This window comes from Podarcis bocagei, assembly GCF_964188305.1.
Source record: "Podarcis bocagei genome assembly, chromosome: 14".
NCBI lineage: Eukaryota > Metazoa > Chordata > Lepidosauria > Squamata > Lacertidae > Podarcis > Podarcis bocagei.
Window position 1 is genome coordinate 31341830 of NC_138139.1, and position 26125 is coordinate 31367954.

General features: G+C 45.3%; 1 protein-coding gene and 1 long non-coding RNA gene across 3 annotated transcripts in view; both read right to left on the minus strand.

Moving 5' to 3' along the window:
* Positions 1 to 26125, minus strand: part of CACNG3 (calcium voltage-gated channel auxiliary subunit gamma 3) — a 66809-nt gene that overhangs the window by 37759 nt on the left and 2925 nt on the right. The gene's annotated exons all lie outside the window — the stretch shown is intronic.
* Positions 15054 to 17323, minus strand: LOC308573728. Its single transcript, XR_014002163.1, has 3 exons — positions 17227 to 17323; positions 15908 to 15992; positions 15054 to 15307 (listed from the first exon to the last, which is right to left on the minus strand). It is a non-coding gene; the product is annotated as an uncharacterized lncRNA (long non-coding RNA).

The window sequence follows — 26125 nt, forward strand, 5'->3', positions numbered from 1 at the left end:
CTTCATTTAGCACCGGGGTTGGCTAACCTGTGACCCTCCAGATAACAGTCTTGGCCTCCAAGTTCCCACCAGCCCTGATCAGCAGAACCAATGGTCAGGGATGATGTAGACGAGCAACAGCTAGAGAGTCACAGGTTAGCCATCCCTCCTTTTGGACCACCTGGGCTGCCTTGCATCTTATTTCCAAGTCTATATGAGCTCTGGGATTGCTGCAGAATGTTGCCTCTTTCCTAGCCTGGAAAGCCCTTGTTGTTGTCAGAGTCGAGTGGATTTTCTCCAGCATCTGCATTCCCTGAATTCCCATCCAGTGGCATGAGACAGAATACAAACTATGTGCTAGCATGCCCGGGGGAAACATTGGGTGGGGGGAGGGAAGACATGCTCCTTTCCATATGTTCATTTGCTTCTGAGGGGCGCAGCATGAGCTCTCCCTGAAAGGAGGGCTGATTCTCAACCTCTCTCTCTTGATATAATGTTTTACTTTATTTTATTTCAGGCTTAAAAGCTGCATTTTGTCACTCAACAGTTGTATTCCAATTCTACAATACTGATGACTTCCTGCTCACTCATCATCGATGTTTACAATCAAGCTTACAGACAATTGCGTTTTTAAATTCCCTCATGTCCAATTGCACCCTCTTTAACCAACTTCTTAGTGTACAGTGGTACCTCGGGTTACAGACGCTTCAGGTTACAGACGCTTCAGGTTACAGACGCTTCAGGTTACAGACTCCACTAACCCAGAAATATTACCTCAGGTTAAGAACTTCAGGATGAGAACAGAAATTGCACAACTACGGCTTGGTGGCAGCGGGAAGCCCCATTAGCTAAAGTGGTGCTTCAGGTTAAGAATGGTTTCAGGTTAAGAACAGACCTCTGGAACGAATTAAGTACATAACCAGAGGCACCACTGTATTCTGCTTTTCTCCCTTTAAACGTCAAACCCTGCAGTGGACTTCACGTAGGGAAAAGAGCCTTTTAAATAGACTATGAAAGGTTTCTAGTCCTCCTTGAATGATTCTAAGAATCAATGCTTTCAGTTTTGCCATCTCTGCATATTCCAGGATTATCACCAGCCAGTCTTCCTTTGAGGGTATTTTCTTATCTTTTCACTTCTGTGCATAAAGATTCCTTGCTGCTGTAGTTATATACATAACTACAATTGAATTTTTCTTTGGGATTTCACTGCTCAGTATCCCCATCAGGAAGGCTTCTGGCCTTTTGGGAAAGGTCAGCTTATTTTTTAAAACAAAATTCATCATATATCATGTCCCAAAAGGCCTTGGTCTGAAGGTAGAGCTGATTCTCAAAGTTCTGACCAACCAGCAGCCAATGCTACAGCAGCAGGGTCTTCCCAGCCTTGACTGTCTATATGTTTTGCCTGGGTCATCATGATGGCCCCCATTCTTTGATTCTTCCCCAGGCAAGGAGCAGTCAACTGGATGAGTTGGACTCCTGGCATCAGAGGCAGAGGTTCTGGGTCGCAGTCCAGGCCACAGTACCACAGCTGGGCCTGCACCAGAGCTAAGGATGGGGGCAAAATTCAATCTACTTCACGTTTACAGGAGAAGTTATCAAATCCACATGTTCTGATACAATATGCAAACTGAAACACATTCACACGTCTCTGAATTTTGCAATGCAGTTCTCTAACCAAATCATGTGTACAAAAATGCACATGTCTGTGAAAATAACATACCTATGTTTGGGAAAGCTGCTTTGCAAAAATGTGTATTGTTGTGAGTTTGGGAGGTGGGGGTGTTAGGCTGTAGGCCTGAGCCCCCCTTCTAATTTCTGGATCTAGCAGGGATTCCATTGCTGGAATAGCCAGGCCAGCCTGGTAATTTTTCTGCTAAGTATGGGTCATTAAGGTAACAAAGGAAGTGGCTCTGTGCCAGAGGACACATGAGTGTCCCCACTCCTTCATATGGCTGGTAGTTAGAAAGACAAAAGCCAGAGCCGGAGTTGTGTGAGAGAGAAGGAGGCTGCAGGGAGAAGCATGAGAGTGAGAGCTATGCCTGATTTCTGCTGGAATCCAAGACTGTGGCTATGGGAGAAGCAGAGCATTATTGGGGTGCTAACCGCCGTGAGCTCCTCCATTGTAGGCTCAGGTTGTATATGTGTGTAAATAAACCATACATCCTAAAGACACTTCAGTCTCTGCTGGCATTCCTTCCAAGGAAACTAAACCCTGGGTAAATGCCTGGCACCCCTGCAATCTCTCACCGCTCTGATATTTGGGTGGCGTGCATTAGGCGTGTATTAGGGAAGATTGCATTCAAACACGTGTCTGTGTTTGAATGTGCACTAAAATGCTGGTGAATTTTCATGTGGGCTTTTTAAGATAAATTGAAAACAGATGTAGAAATGTGGAGAACTGAAACTGGAAAAACCAGACACTGAAAGAAACCACGGGATCTGAAAATATGAAACTTTTCTCATCCCTCCAAGAATGCAGTCAGGTTAGCTGACTTCCCCGATTTTCCTTCCCCACTTCTGCCTTTTATTATTTTCCCCCACTAGATTTCATCAGGATCTCTGGGTGAGGCAGAGCTGTATGCCCCCTTCCAAACCTCTACTCAAAAAAGCCTTACAATAATACACAATGTTAAAGGCACTTGTCTGTGAGTTGGATGACTGGAGGATGCTGCTGGTGTGTGCAAATGGATGGAGGGGTGTGGTGTGTGTGTGTGTGTGTGTGTGTGTGTGTGTGTGTGAGAGAGAGAGAGAGAGAGAGAGAGAGAGAGAGAGAGAGAGAACGCACTTGAGGGTGTGATTTTTGTGTATGTGTGTGCATAAGTGAAAGAGAAAAGGTGCAGGTGATAGACGTTGGCCGGTTAAAGCAGTTCTTTGAAACTCAGAGGGAACACTTCCTGCCATGATCTTTTAAAAAAATGAATAAGTGTGTGTGTGTGTGTGCATGTGTGTGCGTACATGGAAAAGTCTACATTGCAACAATGAATCATGCTCCTATCCTGGAATCTGTGGGATAATTACAACCTACACAAGGTAGTTTAGAAAAGCCAAAAACAATATAGAAGAAGAAAGAGCCAAGGAGCTGACGGAAGATGATGGGTAAGCTCCATCGTTTGTTGCCCAAGGTCCTCAGCTTAGTTCCTTTCACTTAAAAGGAACTGGATTAGACAAATGCAAAGAAGATTAGACAAATTCATGGCTATTGATGGCTACCAGTCACGAGGGTTATTTTTTAAAAAAAGATATTTATGACAAGTTTTTAAGATATAACAAGAAAAAAGAAAAATAAACATACAAAATAAAAAACAGTTAAAAACACACATTAATTTTCAATAACATAACTTCCATACACTTATTTCCTCGGACCTCCTCATACCTCCCTTCTTTGTATTCCAGTTCGATTTGTTAGTTCAGCAAATCCTTACCATTAAACTTTTACCTATTTGTGAAACCTCTCCCCCCCCCATATCTCTTAAAGCATTACAGCTGGAAACCGCTTAGTTTTTATCCAACATCCTTCTAACATTTATTAATTTTACAATGTTTCTGTAAGTAGTCTTTGAATTTCTTCCAGTCTTCTTTCACCGACTCTTCTCCCTGGTCTCAGACAGTCACGAGGGTTATGCTCTGTCTCCATAGCTGGAAGCAGCTGTTACATGTCACCCCAATCTCTGAGCAGTGCGAGATTCCAGGGGTACCAGGGGTGCTTAGCAGAGTCTGTGTTTCCTTTTGGGTGATGAGGCAGAGCAGAAGAGTTTGGAAGAGTTTGGATTTGATACCCCACTTTATCACTACCTGAAGGAGTCTTAAAGTGGCTAACATTCTCCTTTCTCTTCCTCCCCCACAACAAAGACTCTGTGAGGTGAGTGGGGCTGAGAGACTTCAGAGAAGTGTGACTGGCCCAAGGTCACCCAGCAGCTGCATGTGGAGGAGCGGAGACGCGAACCCGGTTCACCAGATTATGAGTCCACTGCTCTTAACCACTACACCACACTGGCAGAGACTGTGGTGTCTTTTATGATACATGGTTTATTTACACATATATACAACCTGCGTCTAGATGGAGAGTGTGCAGAGCATTCACATCACAAGGGGGTCCTATTCTTTCCATTGCTGCAGCCTTTGAGTCCAAGAGACTCCAAACATCGTGTCCAACTCTCTTTGCTGAATAAAACAAGACTTTCCTCTTTCTGCTCTGGTCTCCACTGCCAAGCTTGCAAAAATGGCACTTTTTTCTGTTCTGTGCTTGGCCCCAATAGAGCCTTCTGTTACATGCAAGCAGCAGCTTCTTTTTTATTGTTAAAGAAACATGAAATGTATAATTTGGCCCTGAGAAGGTGGTGAGTCTTCTAGGAAAATCTCCAGTGAAGATTGTAGCATTTGGGCAAGGGGACCCTCTGGAGAACTGGCTTCCAATCTGCTCCACATTTATTGCTAGGACCTCCCCTAAACCCTAGAAATTAATAAAAGGTAGGATTTTAATTATTGGGGAAGTGAAGGGAGAAATACAAGCTGCAGAGGAATTCTTGAGCTAGCCTACACAAAATGACCTGGCCAAGTTGGGGCCATTAAGAAACAACACATTGAGAGCCATTGGCAATGCAAGAAAACTGTCCTCCCCTCTTGCCCTGAGATGTGAACAGAGGCTGGGGGTTTGGAAGGTAGTCAGGGTAACTGGATGTGGGTTGACAGGAAAAGAGAGGGGTTTTTTTAAGCAAGGTGCTCTGCCAAGAAGAAGGAAGACGAAAGAGGGGCATCCATCTTGGGCAGGCTGGCTGAAGGTTGGCTGGGAGAGATACCTTGGACTCCATGGCTACCCTGCTGTCGGGGCCAACCCCCTCTTGAAATGACCATGCCGTAAGATCTGTACTCCCTTCATGCAGACCGAAAGCTTAAATAGGTGACTAAACCATGTTTCTTAAAGCTACAACAGTCTCCGTTGTGTCTCCAAAGGAACACAGACCCTGGGTGAGTGCCTGGACCCCCATGGACTCTTGCTACTGCTCGGCAGAGAGAGGGGGAGGCACCCAGCTTTGGGAACAATATAATAACAGCCAAGTTTGATTCCAAGCTTTTGTTTTTCTACAGTGATTTGAAGCAGAAATGCACAATCGAAGGGGAAAAACCACCCAAGCCGGGCCACAGCAAATGCCATTTTGGGCACAGAAGCATCAACCAGAAGACCCATTGACTCAACAATTGCTCTCAAGTGCCATGTCTTGCTACTGCCTCACAAACAGCACCATCTCACAGCGAGTGCTCATAGCTTGGGCATGCCTCGAGGACCTTGACAAATGCGAGGGAATATAATTGTGCACTCGGCAGCCCTGCCCCCCACCATCTCTGCCCTCCACTCCCCGCTCGCAGGACTGGAACAATATGCCACTTCCCATCCACCTCCGAGCTGTTCCCATTAAATAAGAATAAACTTGGCAACAGTTTCCCATCCCTGGAATCTAGGACAGTGGGTTACGCGAGATAGTTGCTCTTGAATGAGCAGGGAAGAGAAAGAAGCCTTTGCCAGAGATGGGAGTCTAAATTCCACATGAGAGGTTTTGACCAGAGATATGCCGGCGGCAAAGGGGGTGATGTTGAAAAGATGCCTTTCTGGCCAGGGCTCACGATGACCTTGGAAAGGGTCGCAGGATCAGACAAAAACAGCACTTGGAATTTATTTCAAAATGAAGATTGTTCTGCCTAGAGAGCTCTGCTTTCTGTCCTGGAAGCCCTAAGGTGAGAAGTGTGGAAGAGAACCACATGGCTTTCTTCTCATTGACCTCAATGATCACAGAATCTCATTGACCAAAGAATCACAGAACTGTAGAGTTGGAAAGGACCCCAATGGTCATCTAGTCCAACCCTCTTCAATGCAGGAATCATAGCTCAAGAATCCCTGGTAGATGGCCATCCAATTTCTGTTTTAAAACCTCTAGTGAAAGAGAGACCATATTATGAGGGTGCAGTGGTGGCGGTGGGAGAAATTCAGGCTGGTTCATGTTCTAATGTGAGCCTCCCTGACTTCCTCTTCGGGAAAGTAGTGAGCCACTCTTCAGAAGGTGCACTGGATTCTGCAATGCAGTCCTTCAACCTGAAAATGCTTGCAAAATGCACGTATAAAGGGAAAGCGATATATTAGCGAAAAGGACATTAAAAGGCAGGATACTCAGGGAAAGTGCTTGCAAAAATGGTGTCCGTTAGGCAAAATTGCATATACAAAATGCACAGTGATTTTTTTCTTCTGAGGACTTAAAAAATATATGAACTGATGTGAAATGTGGTAGACTCAATTTCAGAATGAGCCCAGAGGACAATCATGAGGGCAGATGCTGCAGCCTCATTGCTAATCTCTTCTCTTCTCTGCTTGCTTTTTTATTTTAGCCATCTCTGCCTGGCATGGTTAGCTTATGGGGTGACTGGCAGTGGGCAGCAGTGAGCACTGGTGCTCAGCAGAGAAGGACCAGGTTGGGCGGCTGCAGCTGCTGCTCTCTTCATTTCCTTGGGTGTGGGTACTTGTGGGTGTGGGGATCAAAGAGACATAGAGGTGAATTTTATCAGTTCCAGTTTCTCTCCATTTTTCATTTGTCCAGTCTTAAATTCAGTTCTCCACATTTTCACTTCAGTTTGTTATTAAAAAGATAAAAAATCTCAATGAAGATTCATAAACATTTTATGCAAATTGGTATATATTTTTGCAAAGCCATTTCCCCCTAGTAGAATGCATTTCTATGTGTCTTTTTACTAATGCATGCATTTTCCTACATATTGCTTGAATGGCACTGAAAAATTTGGCAAAGTGAATTTTGAAGGGTGTTCTGTGTTTTGGTTCACGTATTGTTTCAAAAAGTGTGAATTGGGCATGTTTACCTTTAAATGCAAACTGACTTGAATTTCTCTCTCTGCCACTAACCAGAGGTCAGTTTGACCTGCCTCTCCCCCAAACCTGGCCCTGTGTGAGGTGCTTTTGCTGTGAGGGCTGTGTGTCTCCATCTTTGCCTATTGCAGAGGAATACTGGGTCAGTTTTAGATTATATTTTAATTTCTATGCTGTTTTCCCCACGGCAGAAAATAGCACTCAGAACAGTGTCCAAGCACACAAAAAATATCAATTCAAGAGGATTTGAGGATAGTTTTGCCTGCAAACAATATTGACACTAAATAATGCAAGGAAAACTCTTGAGTAACAAAGAAACAAACATGCTATAAACACAAAGAATATGAATGATGCTTAATGCACAAACACAAAGAGAACTGAAATAGCTCAGTTGGCTAGAGCATGGTGCTGATAACGCCAGGGTTGCAGGTTTGATTCCTGTGTGGGACAGTTGTATATTCTTGCATTGTAGGGGGTTGGTCTAGAATAATGATCCTCAGGGTCCCTTCCAACTCTACAATTCTATGGTTCTATGACAAATAGCAGATTGGTATTGCCTCACCCAACTGGAAAAGAGGTGCAGTGCACTCAGGTCACACCCTGACCATACATTTAAAGCACATTCAGCATTCCTTCCTTCCAAAGAATCATGGGAGCTGTAGTTTGTTCAGGGTATTGTGAACTGAAGCCTGGGGGTGGTGGTGGTGGTAAAACAACAGTTCTCCCAGGATTCTTTGGGGGAAGCCATGTGCCTTAGACATGCATTAAATGTGCTTTCAATGTATGGTGCGGATGTGGCCCAAATGTCATGCAACCACAAATGTTCAGCTCTCATGAATTTTTATTTATTTATAAAAAAGAGCACCTAGCAAGGAGAACAACCCCTCTGGAAAGACAAGCCCATCACAGCAAAGCTCAGATGCAGCCTCCCCCAACCAGGTGCCTGCCAGAGGTTTTCAGACGACAACTGACAGCTGCCCCAGCATTCAGTTCCTCCTGCTGCGTGGACTTTTACGGCGTTTTCCTTTTTGTACATTGCAGAAGCTACCAATATTCCAACTCATCACTCACGCAGTTTGAATGTTTCTGAACATTCCATGGCATCACGGCAGCTCAGCAAACAGCAGAGGAGGGTGGCTTGAAGGGCACAAGGAAACAACAGCTGACTTAGGCAGGAACAACTAGCTGCACCAGATGGGGGGCACCTGGTTTGCCAGTCGTACATGTGAAAAAGATCTAGTAGAACTCCATCAGAAGGTAATGGACTCTCCTTCATTGGACAGAGGTTGGATGGTCATCTGTCAGGGGTTCTTTAGCACTGATTTCTGCATTGCAGGGGTTGGACTAGATGACTCTTGGGTACCCCCCAGTTCTATGATTCTATTGTTTCTGCACACTATTCAATGTAAAGCCCTATATGGCTTGGGTCCCGGCTATCTGAAGGACCGTAAAGGAGCATATTTGAGCCTGTCTGGGCTTTGAGATCTTCTGGGGAGACCTCTATCTTGGTCCCATGCACTTCACAGGCACGCTTGGTGAGTACACTGGACAGGGCCTTCTTAGTGGCCGCTCCCAGATTATGGAATTCCCTTCCACAGGAGACTAGGCTGCCCTCTCTTTGCTTTCCTTTTGCTGGCAGTGAAAGATCGCTCCCCCTTTGGCCCCTAACTGGCTGTTCTGGCAGAATCTCCACTTGTTCTTGGTTTTTTTTGTATGCGTCCAATGGCCATCTGTCAGGGATTCTTTAGCTGAGATTCCTGCATTGCAAGGGGGGGGGGGTTGTACTAGATGTCATTTTGGATCCCTTCCAACTCTGCAATTCTAGGATTCTTTGGTGGTGGGGAGCGCATATGGAATCTTCAGCTTCTCGTTCTTGTATTTCAGCACCCCTGCTCCTCTCTCCACCCCAGTTCAAGGCAGCCACCATGCCACTGCATTTCCTATACACCCTCAGTGCAAATACAAGGGGATCTCTTACATCATTAACTTTCTAAAGGGGCTTTGATATATGTAAGGTGAGAGATGGAACAAGTGAAGTGGCATGCAGCTGGTGATGTCACAGCCACCTCATTTGCATATGCATCTACAACCTTCCTGGAATTCTGATCCTCCAAGCTGGCTGAGGCTAATCCATAAGCAAAATTCCAGCTTTCAGAATTTGGGGCTCAAGAAGATTTCTGCTCTGGGTGATGGGGAAGGATCACCTCTGTTGCTGCTAATCACACCTGTAGACAATTTTTTAAAATTTTATTTTATTTTAAACAGTACAATGGTACTTCGGGTTAAGAACTTAATTCGTTCTGGAGGTCCGTTCTTAACCTGAAACTGTTCTTAATCTGAAGCACCACTTTAGCTAATGGGGCCTCCCTCAGCCGCTGCACGATTTCTGTTCTCATCCTGAAGCAAAGTTCTTAACCCGAGGCAATATTTCTGGGTTAGTGGAGTCTGTAACCTGAAGCATATGTAACCTGAAGCATATGTAACCCGAGGTACCACTGTAATGCAATTTTAGTATTACTTACAGCCTGAGCCTATGATCTTTTCACCTTGGGGGGGGTGGGGGGGTGTCAGCCAGGCATCCAGGCTGCTAGTGGAGAAGGCTGATGGCAAAGCTCATGCATCAAAGGAGACAGTGTCGTATAGTGGTTAGTGTTTAAACTAGGATTCCACTCAGCCATGGAACTCACTGGGTAGGAGGCAATCACTGCCTCTCAGCCTAACCTACCTTGCAGGGTTGTTATGAGGATTAAATGGGGGGGGGACCATGTACGTCACCTTGAGCTCCTTGGAGAAAAAGGTAGGATATAAAAATAGAATAAGTAGATAGCAAGTCAAACTGAGGCAGCATCCATTTCTATTCTGTACAGGTGAATGCCCTCCATCCCCCCTCCAGTTTGGACATGCAGCTGCTACAGGGTTGGTTTCCTTGTGAGGAGAGAGCAAAGCTTTGCATCCAGCGCTAGTTCTACTCAAAGTAGACCCATCGAAGTGACATGAATGAAGATGATTCATTAATTCCAGGGGGTCCCCTTTGAGTGGGGCCTTGTAGGCATTTCCAGCTTTCTCAGGATAGCTGTCAATCTGAAAAAAATAAAATCTAAGGGTGTTGGTTTGGGAGGACCTCAGACAAGGAGCCGGCTTAACAGTGCTAGGAAGTGACATCAGTTTCGTAGACACACACACATCTCTGCCAAAGCTAACAGATCTACTTGGAGATACCTACCCCCGCTTCTTCAGCTTCTATTCAAATACATGTGGGGGTGTTCTCAGTAGCCACCAACTGTCACTGCTCACTGAAGAAACATCTAACTATCAGAAATGATTGAGCCAGCTTGTTTTCTGCTGCTCCAAAGGGCAGGACCCGAACCAATGGATTCAAATACCAAGAAAGGCGATTCTGAGTAAACCTGAGTAAACCAAAGTGTTGGTGTTGACTTTTAAAGCCCTAAACGGCCTCGGCCCAGTATACCTAAAGGAGCGTCTCCACCCCCATTGTTCTGCCCAGACACTGAGGTTCAGCGCCGAGGGCCTTCTGGCGGTTCCCTCACTGCGAGAAGCAAAGCTACAGGGAACCAGGCAGAGGGCCTTCTCGGTAGTGGCACCCGCCCTGTGGAACACTCTCCCATCATATGTCAAAGAGATAAACAACTACCTGACATCTGAAGACATCTGAAGACAGCCCTGTTTAGGGAAGTTTTTAATGTGTGACATTTTAATGTATTTTTAATCTTTGTTGGAAGCCCCACAGAGTGGCTGGGAAGACCCAGCCAGATGGGCAGGGTACAAATAGATGATGATGATGATGATGATGATGATGATGATGATGATTACTATCATCATCATCACTTTCTGACAGTAAGAGCTGTCTGACAGTGTAACACAGACTCCCTCAGATGTTGGTGGACTATCCTCCTTTGGAGGTTTTTAAACAGAGGTTGGGTGGCCATCTGTCAGGGATTCTTGAACTGCGATTCCTGCATTCAGGGGGCTGGACCAGATGACCCTGGGGGGCGTGTCCCTTCCAACTTGACCATTCCTTGCTTCTATGAAACACTTTTAGCATGCTCTAAGACAGCACACTGGCTGGGGCTGATGGGAGTTTGATTTGGTTATTTAAAAATATATCTAAGCAGTGTACAAAGAACTGAAGCAACAACAGACAACGTAAACAAAATATTACAAAAATACACAGTTACATATTAAAAAGTTACATTAATATGAAGTTATTAACCAATATCATCTCCCTTCTGACACACCTTCCCTTTCAGACTCCAGGTTCTCAGCCAGGGACCAAACAAACTCTTAACTCTTAACAAGATTCTCACAATGAGAAGAGATCCTGGAAACAGCAGGCATCACCCTAGTCTTTCACTCAAGACTTTCTTTTTATGGGCAGGCCCAAGGTGGATGGTGCTACTTCAGGCTGCCCACAGCTTTGTCAAATTCAGCTGCACTTTCCAAACCCAGTTCCAGGTATAGCAGGTTTGTTGAGTTGTGGTCCAAACCACTTAGAGGGCACCGGGTTGGGGAATGCTGTTCTAGAACCCCCAAGTGATCATCAGCGCTTAGCAGCACTCTGTCAAGTCACACAAAGCCCACATTCACACTATGCATTTAATGTATGATTCTATGAGTATCATACATCTTTTAACACCAAAGCATAATGGGATCTGCTATTTATTTATTTAAATAGCCCTGTTTAGGGAAGTTTTTAATGACTGATGTTTTAATGTATTTTTAATCTTTTGTTGGAAGCCACCCAGAGTGGCTGGGGAAACCCAGCCAGATGGGTGGGGTATAAAGGATTAATAATAATAATAATAATAATAATAATAATAATAATAATAATAATTTATTAAGGGTGCTGAGAATTGTTAGAAGATTCCCCCCATTCCCCCCAGAGCTACAATTCCCAAAATTCCTTGTGAAGAGGGATTGATTGTTAAACCACTCTGGGAACTGCAGCTTTGGGAGGGGAATGGGAGGGTCTCCTAACAACTCTAAGCACTCTTAACAAACTACAGTTCCCAGAGTCCTTTGGGGGAAGCACGGCGGTTTGAAGTGGTATCATGGGGCTTGAAATGTATTAGGTGAATGTGGAGAAAATGTGGTCATAAGAACATAAGAAAACCCTGGTGGATCAGGCCAATGGCCCATCTATTCCAGCATCTTGTTCCCACAGTGGCCAAGCCTCAAAGAGAAGCCCACAAGCAGGACCCAGGCACAAGTGATCACTCCCCACCCGTGATCCCCAGTGACTGGTACTCAGAAGCATTGCTGCCTCCAACTGTGGAGGCAGAGCATACCCATCATGGCTAGTAGCCTTCAACAGCCCTCTCCTCCACGGTCCTCTTTTGAGTTGACACAACAGGATGTAACATCTGCTCCAAGAACTCTGCACTTGCAAATGCAATCTCAAAACGGAAGAGTATTGAAATTCCCTCTATACATGAATGGATCCAAAAGCTGACAGAATACGCTGAATTAGATGGTCTATCAGAAAAAATGAAGAATAAGCCAAAACAGGAATTTGTTTCAAAACGGGAGGTTATCAAAGAATATTTGAAATATAATTACAGTAGTTTAAACTCTGTTGCAGCATTTGAGGAATTTCAGTAATTGTTGCAAGTTAGACATAAGAGTTAAGATATATTAAGAAAAAGTTAAATTATGATAAAAGTGTGTATTGGCAATAAGTAATATGAAATTGAAGCAAGGAATAGACAGGAGGTCAGGTCTATAGTGTTAAGACCAACTTATGTTTTATTGTTTGTTAAGAAAATTTTGTGTTTATTGTTATTCTTGTGCGTAATTCTGTATCTGTGTTTTCCTTTTTTTGTTGTATCAATAAAAAAAGCAAAAGCAATCTCAAAACATTTGTTTGCAAAAGAAAAGAAAAGAAAAAAGGCGCTGAGATGAGTTTTGAACTCCAGGCACCTTGTACTCTCAGACTCTTTGCCACCACTCTGCACTGGCTTACTTTATTTGGAAGAAAGCCCCCCTCTTCTGTTCTGATGGAGCTTGATTCTTAAGCATTTTCCGTGGCTCCAGCTTGCCTGTGGCTGCCATGCCAGAGCTAATGGCTGGCATTCTGTAGTTGCAGTCCTACATGCTCCTGAGAGCAAAGTAAGAAGTGCAAAAATAGCTGTAGAGACACGACTGACAGACACTCCCACAGTGTACCTGGCAACCCACCAATCATGAGATTGCGCACCAGCGCTGCCCCCACATTAACCATGCATGGAACACTCCAGCCGAAATGTGCAAGTCCGGCAGAAGGAGAAAGTGCAGGCTAAGTATGGGCAGAGGGTAAGAGCCCTGAAGTTGCTTATCAACAGTTATCAGTCGGGCAGGCACCCTGAGCAGGCGCAGACCACAGTTGTTCCTATGATGGTGGAATTCATTTAAATAATTTCTATTTAAATGATAACACTTATTCCTCAACTTGCAGCTATACATCTAGATGAGCACATGCAAATTTTATGCAAATAGGTGCCCTCCTTTTTCAGCGACACATTTCCTCTCTTTGAGCAATGTGTAAGGATAGCAAGGATGCAGGGAATCAAAGAGAGTAGACCTGAGTACCAGCCTCGAACGAGTTTCACTTATTGCATTTATATCCCACCTTTCTTTCCTACAAGGAGCTCAAGGTGGCAGACATGGTTCTCTGCCACTCTTCATTTAATCCCCCCCAACAACCCTGTGAGGTAGGTTGGGGTTGAGAGGCAGTGCCTGGCCCCAGGTCACCCACTGAGCTTCATAGCTGAGTAGGGGCTTGAAACCTGGTCTCCCAGCTCCTAGTCGAAACACTCTCACCACTGCATCACTGGTTCCCTTTCAGTGTCTTGCACACAATGATTTTGGGTGAAAAATAACGAGAGCGGAACTAGAATTCAGGGCTCCTCATTGAATGAGAAGGTATTTTCCATGGTGGCTCCCAGGTTATGGAATGACCACCCCTCTGAGATGCAACTTGGTCCCTGCATGTTTTTTGATGATGGGTTCCTCCTCCTGCATTGCTGTGCCCTGCTGTGCTGCTAACACTGGCTGCTCTGTACTTGTTTTTTTTGGGGGGGGGGAGGTGTTGTATTTTGCTTGAAAATTGTGCTTGCTTGAATTGTGACATTTTCCTATCCCACCCCAGGACCATTTGGCAAGAGGTGGACTATAACTACAAATAAACAACAAATATATGCTAAATAAAGGAGCACCACACAGCCGCACAACAGAAAGATTTGCAATTAGTCTAGCCCATGATGTAGGAACAAAACAGGAAGCTGCCTTATCTTGTGTCAGCCACCAACAGCAATATTGTTCACACTGACTGGCAGAGGCTTTCCAGGGTTTCAGTCTTTCCCAGCCCTACTGAGATATTCCAGGGATTGATGCTTGGGGCATCTGCACGCAAAGCAAGATATTCTGCTGCTGAGCTGCGGCCCTCCTTCTGCTCTCCTCAGCTCCACATGAATCATCTAGCCATACAGCTCAGTACTGAAGGACCTCAGCTGGAACAACGTATCTTCAGCCAACAAAAGGTGTTCAGTTTGCTCCTGCAAGAGTGTGCAGCGTGGCACAGGCAATCCGAGTGAGTGATGCAATGGCCAATGGCCTCCTCCTGTCAAGTGCCATGCCCAATACTTTAGATGCACCTCCCTTGCATTTCAGGATAAATTCAGTTTATTGCCAGCATTTGCAGGGCATCCTCTCCAGAAGCCCTTCTAGAGAGGGTGACTGATACAGCTCTGCCGGCTGGCTTATCACACTGGCAACAGCCATATGAAGAGAATGGAAGACTTAGAGTCTGTACTATTTTGTATTAAAACACACACAAATGCTTTTAAGAAGAGCCTGCTAGATCAGGCCAATGGCCCATCTAGTCCAGCATCCATTCTCACAGTGGCCAACCAGATGCCTCAAAGGGAACCCCCAAGCAAGACCCAAAAACAAGAGCACTCTTCCTTCCTTAGGTTTCCAGCAACTTGTATTCAGAATGTAGCCCTCTCAGCCATTGATTTTGACAATGCTCCAGCAGCAAGACCCACAGTCAGCATGCAGACCCCGCGTTCTGCTGTGGTGGCACACCTCCTGGTCCTCCTCTCGTGTCCCATAGGGAAGACCAAGGGGGTGACTAAGAAGGGGGCAGTGCTGGAGGCACCAGCTCATTCACTTAAGAACAAAGACAACGCTGAAATCATCAAGTCTTTTATTGAATGACATCCATGGCAGAGTGAGCTCTGGCAGTGTCACAGAGTACAGCTGCTCTGGTTGTGACCCTGTCTCCCACACATTCCGGAAAGGGACAGGACTCATGCGAGAGCAGGGAAAGTAATGACCCCACAGAGGACCATCTGGCATCTCACGAGTCACCTGCTGCTGGTCTAGGCCTCTCTTGTGGCCTCTATGGCACCGGGGAGTAGAGAACACTTTTTCCTCCGTGAGTGTAAAGGGCTGCCTGGTTGCCTGTAGAGAGACATGGGGATAGTTAGTGGTAGTGATGAGCAATGAGAAGAGGCTGCAGCAGACAACTCCTGGGGAAGTGGCAGAGGAGGGGGCTCCAGCCCCCCAAGTGCTTCTAGTCAACAGAGGTTGGATGGTCATCTGCCAGGTTCCATCCATTTAGCCTCGGTTCCTGCATTGCAGGGGGTTGGACTAGATGATCCTTGGAAGTCCCTCCCTACTCTACAGTTCTATGATTTCTTTTTGTTGGCAGCTGGCCTGGGGTCTGCATCCAAAGAGGGTGATGCTGTCACCAATGAAACAGCCCTCACCCAGAAGCCCCAAGGAGTGGCCCTGGAGCTCGGCCTTCATGTCCCCTGGCTCTGATCCTGCTAGGAAAAACAGGATCCAGCAGATGGTTCGCCTACAATGGTACCAGGCTCCTCTTTGTTTGTGCCAGTGCATAGTGAAAGAACTGATCTAGATTTGGGGCCCGACAGTCAACAGATTCCCTGTTTTTGTGCACGGGACATGTGGGAGATGCTGCTGCACCTTGCTGAGCCAGGGTGTGGGGTTGGTAAGCTGGAATGAGATGGGAGGAATGCAAAAGGCTCTGCTTTTTACCTGTGGCGGTCCTCTTGTCCTTGGAGTTGCCGATTCTTGAGAGTATTTATATTTGAAGTCTGGAATCGCAGCACCTGTAAAAGGTCTGAGAACACAACTGTTATCTATCTACCCTTTCTCCCCCATCCTTTTTGGGGGAAAGTTCCCGTGGCTCCTGGGTATTTTTGTTTCCTATGCAAAGTTTTCCCTATCATCAAATGCCCCATCGCTAAAGCACCCACTCACTTAATCCTAGTTCTCCAGACATGGGGCAGAAGAGCATCTCTCCATACCATGTTCTGGTCAACTGTTTCCTCGCCAGGGCTGATGAACGCTTCTGTATAGTGACTGGCTGCAGAATGGGTCTCTTCTGCATTGTGGCTTTGTGGTTAGAAAGGTTTGAATGTCCTGATGCAACAGAGTCCAGGGCTCCCATGCCTTTAATAGTTGTGTAAAAGAAGCAATTAAAGGGTCAGCAGCTCTGTTCTCTCATGTGCCTGGCCGGTCTAGTTTCAGGCAGGGGGCAGCCCTTCAAGTAGGGCTCTTCCTTCATTGACTTCGAGGGATACTCTTTACTTATGCCACCCCTTTTACAGGCACATTATGCCATCACAAGCTCTGCCCCTCTCATCTCCTTAAGAACATAAGAAGAGCCTGCTGGATCAGGCCAGTGGCCCCTCTAGTCCAACATCCTGTTCTCACAGTAGCCAACCAGATACATTTCTGTGAAGCCTGCAAGCAGGACAGAAGCACAAGAGCACTCTCTGCACCCGCAATCCCCAGTAACTGGTATTCAGAAGCCCCCAACTGTGGAGGCAGAACATAGCCAACATGGATAGTAGGCTTGAATAGCCCTTTCTCCTCCATGAATTTGTCCAGTCCTCCCCCACCAATCTTGACATCATATGAGTCGGGGAGAGGGTCATCATCCACAAGCAGTGGCGGACTTTGGGCTTGCAAATTTCAGTAGCGCCCTGTGCAACACCAATTCTCTTCCCCCTCCTAGCATTTCGCCTTCCATTCTAAGTCAGTGCCAAGAGTGTGAAAACCAATTGCACTCCCTTAAATCTTCCTCTAGCACAATTGGGTCTCGGAGATTGATACGGTGTTCAGCTTTACTCTTACAGAGAGGCTTAGCAGTGATTCAATCCCTGCCCATTAGGCAAAACTTGGAGTATATACCTCTAGCTATCATTTAAATTTTATAGGGAAAGAAAGAAAAAGGAAGAGAAAGAAAGAAAGAAAGAAAGAAAGAAAGAAAGAAAGAAAGAAAGAAAGAGGATTTAAAACAAGAAGACTCTAAACATTTGAGAAAATGAAATGTTGCCGTGTATGCCCACCTCCCAAGAGTCAGCCTGGAACAGGAACCCTGTGGTGCCCTCCTCTTTTTGGGTGGTGGGCCCGTTTTGTTCCCAAACTCTTTGGCACTCATTAGAGCAGTGTTTCCCAACCTTGGGCCTCCAGCTGTTTTTGAACTACAATTCCCATCATCCCTGACCACTGGTCTTGCTAGCTGAGGATTATGGGAGTTGTAGTCCAAAAACAGCTGGAGGCCCAAGGTTGGGAAATGCTGCATTAGAGGAAGCGAGGGTGATGGAGTGTCATCAGAAATGTTCCAGGAGTTGTCAGCCTGCCTGAAAAGGCCAGAGCAATCTGGCAGTCTGCTGTGTCTTCTGCTTCTCCTCCATCTTTCAAAATGCTGTAGAGAAATCTCAGATCGTGTGTCTTCAAGCAGACGTCGAACTGGCAGCCTGTTATTGACCCATTGCTGAGTTCTGTCAATATACATGAGCAAAGGGATAAGGCGCTAGTTATCAGGCAGGAGCTGTTCTTTAGCCCAGCGGGAGGCCGCCTTAATCAAAGGAGTGAGCCTGGATTCCCGCTGGCACCTTCCATGCCCCCCCCAAGCCTGGATCCGTGTCAAGTTCTGGTTCATTATAGCCCAAACAGTGGATAATATTGGGCCTCTGCGAGGGCTTTTCCTGGGGTGCCTGAGGCTGGTTAAGTGCTTCGCTGGTGGCAGGTGATCCTTCCTGCTGTTTTCGAGATTTGGTTTTACTGTACAACATTTTGAGCGCGTGATTAGAAGGGTATTGTGCAAATCAATCAAAAATAAAAGCGATAATAATTTCATGGCGGAAGCCCAAAGCGAAAGGGTTTCCGCCCTGGAACTTTAGCTTGGGGCTGGGGAGATGCCAGAGGAAAATTGAGTGACGGAAGGGCTGGTATATACGGCTAGGACCTCTGACAACCACATTCCTATAGACCCACATCACTCCAACCAGAGAGTTGAATGTGCACCAGTGGTATCCTCCAGGGACTGGGATCCCTCTTCAGGCCAAGGGCCGCATTGCCTTCTGAGCAACTTTCCAAGGGCCAGATGCCTGTGGTAGGTGGAGCCAGAAGGGAAAGGGGGCAGAACAATGAATGAGCATTTTACCTTTGTACAATGGGCTAGTTTCGACACACACTGACCCACCACACTCTATCTTCCATCCAGACAAGGAAGAGTTCAAGGACACATCAGAACCAGGCAAAGCCACTCGTGGCCAGCAAAAGCTGTGCCTTAAGGAGAGTTCTGATGGCCAGATAGAGAGACGTGGGGGGCCGCATTTGCACCTCGAGTCATGAAGTTCCCAGCCCCTGTGGGTGACCACAAAACGCCTGCACATGCAGAATTCTCCATTCACTTCAGTGGATGATGTGCGGCAGGCTCCATGTGCAGGGCTGTAGCCAGAAATATTCAGCTATGATGGTGCTATGATGGAAATGTCACCATTCTAGTTTATTATATATTGCAGAATGAAATAAAAACATTTAAAAATAAAACAGAATGTGAAACTGCACATGCTCAGAGTATTTCTTTTATAAATATTGGGGTTGACAAACTCTTCTCTCTAACGTATCAGGAATGTAAAGGCAATCGATCTGTTAGTGTGGCCACAGCTACACTTTGGAACTCCCTGCCTATTGATATGAGGCAGGTACTCTTTCTGGAGCCTGCTAAAAGCATTTTTGTTTAGACAAGCCTACCCAGATGCTTATAAAGCTGGTGTGAATTTTAATCTTTTTTTTAAAACTTTTCATAATTTTAATTATTTTTGCTAATTTTTTAATTGATAATTTTATTGTTTTTTCTTTTTTGTAAACTGCTTTGAAGTTTCCTTCCCCAACCAAGCATACTTATTATACTAAACTAGATAAAAACATGCAATGTAAAATGAAATGCAAAAACGTGGAATGACGTGGCAGGGGATGGGGAAGGGTGTAATGTAGTCAAACCCCATAGAAAGGGGGCCTCCTGCAAGACAATTAAGTTTAGAATTATGTAGCCACAACTCTGGATGGCTGAAAGCTCCCTGTCCCATGGGGGGGGGGAATCAATGTGAAATAAATTTATTTCAATATATGTTATATTCAGAATACTGTATTGTATTGCTGGTATATGCTGTCTGGGGAAAATAGTAAATATATCTTAATGCCAAGGACACAGGTTGGAAGTGTAGGCAATGCCTGCATGTTACATCTTGGAAAAATTAGTAGACTTTTTTTTGGGGGGGGTCATAATCCATATAAATACTATAACTGGATATACTTTGCAGTAAGATCCTCTACAAATTCTATTAGATTTTAAAATAAAATGAAAACCAATGCCTAGGAAGAAATGTGAGACCAGCACTTAAATATCTAATAACTACTAAATGGTGCTCACCTGGTATATCTGCAGAACAAGAGGGGGTTTATTAAGATGGGGCTGATAGCTAAAAGAGAGCTAGTGTGGCGGTATGGCTAGAGTGCTGGACTAAGAGCTTGGAGAGTCCAGGGTTCAAATCCCCCCCCCATTCATTCATGGAGCTCACTGGGTGATCTTGGGGGCCCAACACTGCCTCTCAGCCTAATCCTGCCTCATAGCATTGTTCTGCAAATAAAATGAGGCAGGAGAGATCTAGGTATGCCACCTTAAGGTCATCAGAGGAAGAAAAGGTGGGATACAAATGCATCAATCAGTCAATCAATCAATCAATGCATAATCAATCTCCCATCAGCCATAGCCAGAGAGCGATGCTCCCATCAGACCCAGGATTCTACAGACCAACCTGACTATGCCAGATGGGAGTTGTAGTCCAAAAGATCTGGAGGATACCAAGTTGGGGAAGGCTGCCGACTCCATTGCATACAAATAGCTTCCCAAAAATCACATATTGGAAAATTCTATTCCTTTTGATGTTGCCACATCCACCCCCCTTGATTTGCTTTCATATAAATCCCTCCCTACTCTCTCACTCAGTAATTCAGACAAAAGAATGAATCAAAAGCGATCTGAAGGAGTGCATCTGAAACAGGCTTCCTCAACCTCAGCACTCCAGATGTTTTGAGACTACAATTCCTATCATCCCTGACCACTGGTCCTGCTAGCTAGGGCTCATGGGAGTTGTAGGCCAAAAGCATCTGGAGGGCCGAGGTTGAGGAAGCCTGATCTGAAGCTTCAAACTGATATATAACACTGAATCTGCAAACAATTCAAAATGTACTATTGGCCAAAATATGTGGTGATCCCCGCCCCCAAATTAAAAGTCACTAATATTTTTCCATGAAGAGATTTTAGACAGCATGTTTCAATAAAACTCACAGCATCTACTTTCCCCCCTACAGTTGGGTTACCTTGGGTTACAAACACCTCAGGTTACAAACACTTCGGGTTACAGACTCTGCTAACCCAGAAGTAGTACCTCGGGTTAAGAACTTTACCTCAGAATGAGAACAGAAATCACACAGCGGTGGTGGCAGTGCGGCGGGCAAGCAGGAGACCCCATTAGCTAAAGTGGTAACTCAGGTTAAGAATGGTTTCAGGTTAAGAACGGACCTCCGGAACGAATTAAGTACGTAACCAGAGGTACCACTGTATATATTTTGGACAGAATCCAAACTATATTGTTTTTTCAGAGAACTCCAAGGATAATTCTTGCATCCAGATGCATTTCCATGAGGTGGCTATATAAATTCATAATGAATAATATGACAAATACATACTGAAGCTTCTTTGAGTTTAGTTTAATGTTTCATTGAAATAATCGGAATAACTGAACTATTTGACCCAATGAACGCAAAACTGCAGTGCTTGATAACAGAGTTAAAAAGCTGAGTGAACTGTTGTAATATTTCAATTATTTTTTTAAAATACAAAAAAGGTCTTTCTGCAATGATATAAAAACTGGTTCAGTTTTTAAAACACCACACTTTCTACACACCAATAGAAGTCTATATCCCTGCAATAGAGTAAACGAGCACAGCGCTGATCTAGTCAGGGTTAAGCTCTTTGAAACCCCACAGTGGAAGAATTAAGCCTTTTTCTGAGCATGATAAGGATCCTATCTGTGATGGTCCCTGGCTTGTAGAACGCCCTCCCCTCAGAGGTATGTCTGACATGGGCTTTCTTTTTATTCCAGCTCCAGGCAAAACCTCATTTCTTTGCTGAGGCATTTGGGGACATCCATTTTAATCCATATTATTGTTGGAGTTCTGAAACATAATCTGTTGTTCTTAAAGATCTGTAGCTGTAAGAACTTGGGGTCATAGGAAGCTGCATTCCTATGGCCCAAAGAGCTCGGTACTGTTGACAGTGATGGGCAGCAGCAGTTGTGGGTTTCAGGCATGGGTCTCTCGCAGCCCTAGAGATGCCGTTGGGATCTTCTGCATGCAAGGTAGGTGGGTCAGGAATCCTGGTGGCTTTACATGCCTTTGTTGTTAAATAGATTTGCCCTGTACATTGAGGGAATTTTCAGCTACCTTGAGATCAGTTGTGAGGAAGACTGGGTGAAAAATACATTACAGGAATAAGTAAAATAGAATAGCTACCAGTCTATTGGTATTGACTTTTCCAAGCATTAGGAACATTGGAAGTTGCCTTATCCTGAGTCAGACCATTTGGTCCATTGAGCTCAGTATTGTCTACACTGACTGGCAGCATCTCTCCAGGCAGGGTGCTGCTCTCTTTCATTCAGGGTGTCTCTTCCAGATCCAACTGGTGATATCAGGGATTGAAAGTTGGACACAATGCATGTAAATCAGATACTTTGCCACTGAACGACGTTCCTTTGCATTGAAGGCACTTTAGATCATGCAATCCGCCCCCCCCCCCGTGTGTGTGTGTGTAATACTAGCTTAACCACAGGCTTGACAGCAGTAGCCCTACCATGGTGTGTGTGGTAACAACATTTTCACATGCATCTTATTCCTACTCAGTCCTCCACCTCAATCCCTTAATTAAACTGCAATGACAGGGCTCCTCCACACTGGGATGGTTGGGGGGGTCATATGCTCCTCAATTGCCTCATTTGCTCCTCATGATGTACTGGTAACTTCTCCTGGTCATTCTGGCTGGCTTCCAAGTGCAGGTGAATTTTCTGCTGGACATGCAAATAGTTTGTGATGTTCATCTGAACGGTTGATGGGAGTAGAGGAGCAACATGGAGCTTTTATTTTATTTTATTTTATTTTCGTTTCTAGCAGCTGGAGAGCTTGTGCAATAATTAGTGAGCTTGGGCAGGTATAGAGTGCTTTTCTTTCAATGCAAAAGCATAACTATGCCCCTCTCATGGGAATGGTTACTAGATCTGTCGGTGCTGACTCTTTGAGTGCCAACATTTAGAGCACTGGGAGTCAGACACTGGATATACAGGTAACACATTTTAAAACCCAGAAATGTGGATACTGCAGACACGGGCATCTTCAACAAAGGAAGTCTCTCTCTCTCTCTCTCTCTCTCTCTCTCTCTCTCTCTCTCTCTCTCTGTACCTTTCTCCCTCTCTCAGTGTTATTAATGCTCATAGTACTCAGGGAAATCGTGATGATAAGAGTTCCTGACGTGGGAGTAATATTGAACGAAAAAGACCAAAGTTCAATCTAGTCCAACATTCATCCAAGCAGAAGCTTCTGAGAAACCTGAAAGTAACACATGGACACAATGCTTGTTTCCAGCACCTGAGGTTCACAGGTAGACTCCTTCTGTTCATGGAAGCTCCATTTAGTCGTCATAACTCATTACTGCCTGCAGCACGGGCAAGGGCTACAAATCCCATTCTCTCTGACAACTGGCCACATTAGCTGGTGCTGAGTTCAGCAACACCTGGAGGGCCGTAGGGTTCACTATCCCTGTTCTCTGTACCTCTTTTGAAACACTATTAAAGGCCATCTGGAACAGTGAGCTAGCTAGCACTGGGATTTTATACTTGAGAACACACTCAGATGATTTCTTAGAGAAGCCCCTGATTGCCATGTGCTTCTCGTTTTCAGCAGGAGCATCTCAGTACTTCAGGTATCCTTGGCTTCAAGAACCAGACCCAATGGACTCTCCTACCAGCTACGTACTTGACCCGTTCATGGGAAGCTCAGTTGGGAAAGGAGGGGGCAAATTGTCCCCTCCCTCTCCCTTTAGACAGTTTTGCTGCTCAAATTTTGCTGGAGGAAACTGCGGCTCTTCAAGCACTACACCAGCCAGCAGATCACAAAGCAAACTCCCAGGCAAAGGGCAAGTGGGTGCCTGCAGCTTCTCATGACAAGAAGCCGGCCTTCTGCAACAATGCTGGGTTGTCAACAACTGGCCATTGATTGGATTGTAAGGGCAAGGGAGAAAAGGAGGCCTGGCTTGCTCTTGTGCCTTTAACAGGCACTGGATCTGCAGGACTTGGCAGATGAGGCTGCTCACATCCGTTACAGGCAGAGCTACAGAGGCTGCTTCAAAAGTTGGCAACTCTATTGCATTGTTTGAAGTCTCAGTGCTTTTGTAGTGGGGGGTGGAGGGAGGATAAATTTGATTCCACTCTGTTTAGATGTTGGAAGAAATATTAATCCACACTCTCTAGCTTGAGCCTCAAAGTGTCTCCCATTTTAGGTAGGAATTAAACATGGAAGAGCAGCTACCTCTTTCAGGAATGACCTTGAGCTTCCCGACACCTGTTTGAGTTTGGTTATCTTTTGCATGCTCCCATGGAGATAAAGTAAAATCATCATCATAATATTTACTGTTAATTTACATAAACATTGAAGGTGCTCACAGCACTCCACAATCCTTACAACTACCCTGAAAGGTAGTCTGATATTATCATCATCCCTATATTGCACCAAGAATGGGCAGGTTGAGGGTTGCCTAAGGCAGCCACTCTCAGCTTTGTTTCCCATCCACCTCTGTTTTGGATAATTCCCACCAGTCTCATGCAGCACAGCCCAAAGTCAAGGCTGATGAGTGTTGTCACTCAAACCATTTCATTCCTTTTTTTATTTATTTACTGCATTTCTATCCCACCTTTTCCTCCAAGGAGTTCAGTGTAGTTTTCCTCCCCCCCCCCATTTTATGCCCACAACAACCCTGTGGGGTTGGTGAGTCTTAGAAATAGTGAATGGCCCAAGGTCATCCAGTGAGCTTCATGGCTTAGTGGGGTTTCGAACACTGGTCTCTCCCAGGCCCTAGTCCAACACTCTAATCTGCCTGTCAACATTTGACTTAATGACTCCTAGCAAGCTCTTGCCTGAGTTGAGATTCGAAATAAAGCCCCCTACACACACATAGTACCATTTGCAACATAGGGATGGTGTCTGTATCCCATTCCTGTAAATCACATATATTCCAAACTACATAAGCGTGAGAGGAAAGGGGAAAGAGAAATTGCCTCTCAGTCTTTCTACTCAGATCTCTGAGCATCACATTCGAAGCAGACAGATCCTTCCATTGATCAACCGAGCCAGATAATTTCCCAGTCCAGAGATGCATAACAAGGAGGCTAATGAAGCACTGGGCAGCCAGAAAGCCATTCACAGCCAGGTGTTAAATTGACACAGCATTTGATGGCAACAGAAGCAACCGCTGCAATCAGAAGAAAGTTACTGCCCAACATGCCTGTTGGAGCCTCTCTTAAGCTCCACGTTGTGACGCAGGCCCAAGTGATGCCTCCCCATAATTTTCTGTCTCTAGGAAAATGGGATGTCATCACCACCACCCTCCCTTCACCCTAAAGTCACTGAGCTGGTTGCAACAGTTAAAACAGTTTAAAACAACTCGCAACAACAGAAATAAGGTGCATCCTGAAAATATCTGCCTCCTAGATACGTACTATTGCTAAAACCAAATCTTGGAGCAGCAGTTAGCATCAAGAGCAATAGAATTAGCCTTGTTGGTGAGTACTGTGGATGCCAAAGACTCGGGTATTGGGGACTCTTGAGTGATGAGCATGAGGGCTTGTCTCAATTTCTTTCCCCTGAGAGCAATTTGGATGCTGTGTGAATGTGCTCAGCTTGGTCCAGTGTAAGGAATTGAGACTGAGAATATAAAGTCACCTTTTGTGTCTTTTTGAGGAAAAAAGTGGTTTTTTTTTGGGGGGGGCAAATTGTCTAAATAAATAAATATTGGACCAACTAATATTTGTGACTCCATGCTTTCCTCTTTTATCCCCCCCCCCTGGACATTTTGGGTTGCAGAAGAATTCTGTCTTTCTTAAGTCCTTGGCTTACAGAATGACCATCAGTTGCTCCAGGAAAAAGGAGTGTGCCTTGTTTCATGTTCTGGCATAGAGGTGAGAAGGATGGTTGAACTCCCACCACCCCTCCACCCTTCACTCTCATGACCTTCCTTATCCTGACTACCCATTGACCTTGGACTGAGCTGCCTGCCTCTTTCTCATAGACATCAGACAGCCTGTCCCTTCAATGGACCTCTTCACATGGCCCACCTGGAGCAATGATCAGCTGCAAAAGGTGAACTGAAGCTTCTACAGAAAGATACGAGGAAGGCTGAGCCAAGACTATATATAAGCTAGATTAGGTTTTCTGGATGGGGAATACACAGGGAGAAGGCATTGACAGGGGACTGTGGGCAGTGAGAACACCCTCTCCCCACATCGCTTCATGCAGCAGTTGCCAAAGAGTGGGATCTTTGCATTTATCCACCTACACAAGCTGGGGGGGGGGGAGCAGTTAAAGACTAGTGGGCAGAGACATGGAACACTTCCCTGATGACTCACTGAAGCTTCTGATAACAGGCAGCTTGAGAGATAAATTTGGCTTCCTTTTTGGCCCAGCTCTCTGGAAGTTTGAGGACCACCAGGCTAATGGACCACATCAGCATTCTCTTGCAACAGTGCGTAAAGACAGAGAAAGACTCCAAACCTCTGTGGGTTGAAACAGAGAGAAGGGTGGGGTGGGGGTGGGGATTAGCTCATTTTTAAAAACCTGCAGCTGTGCTAGTCT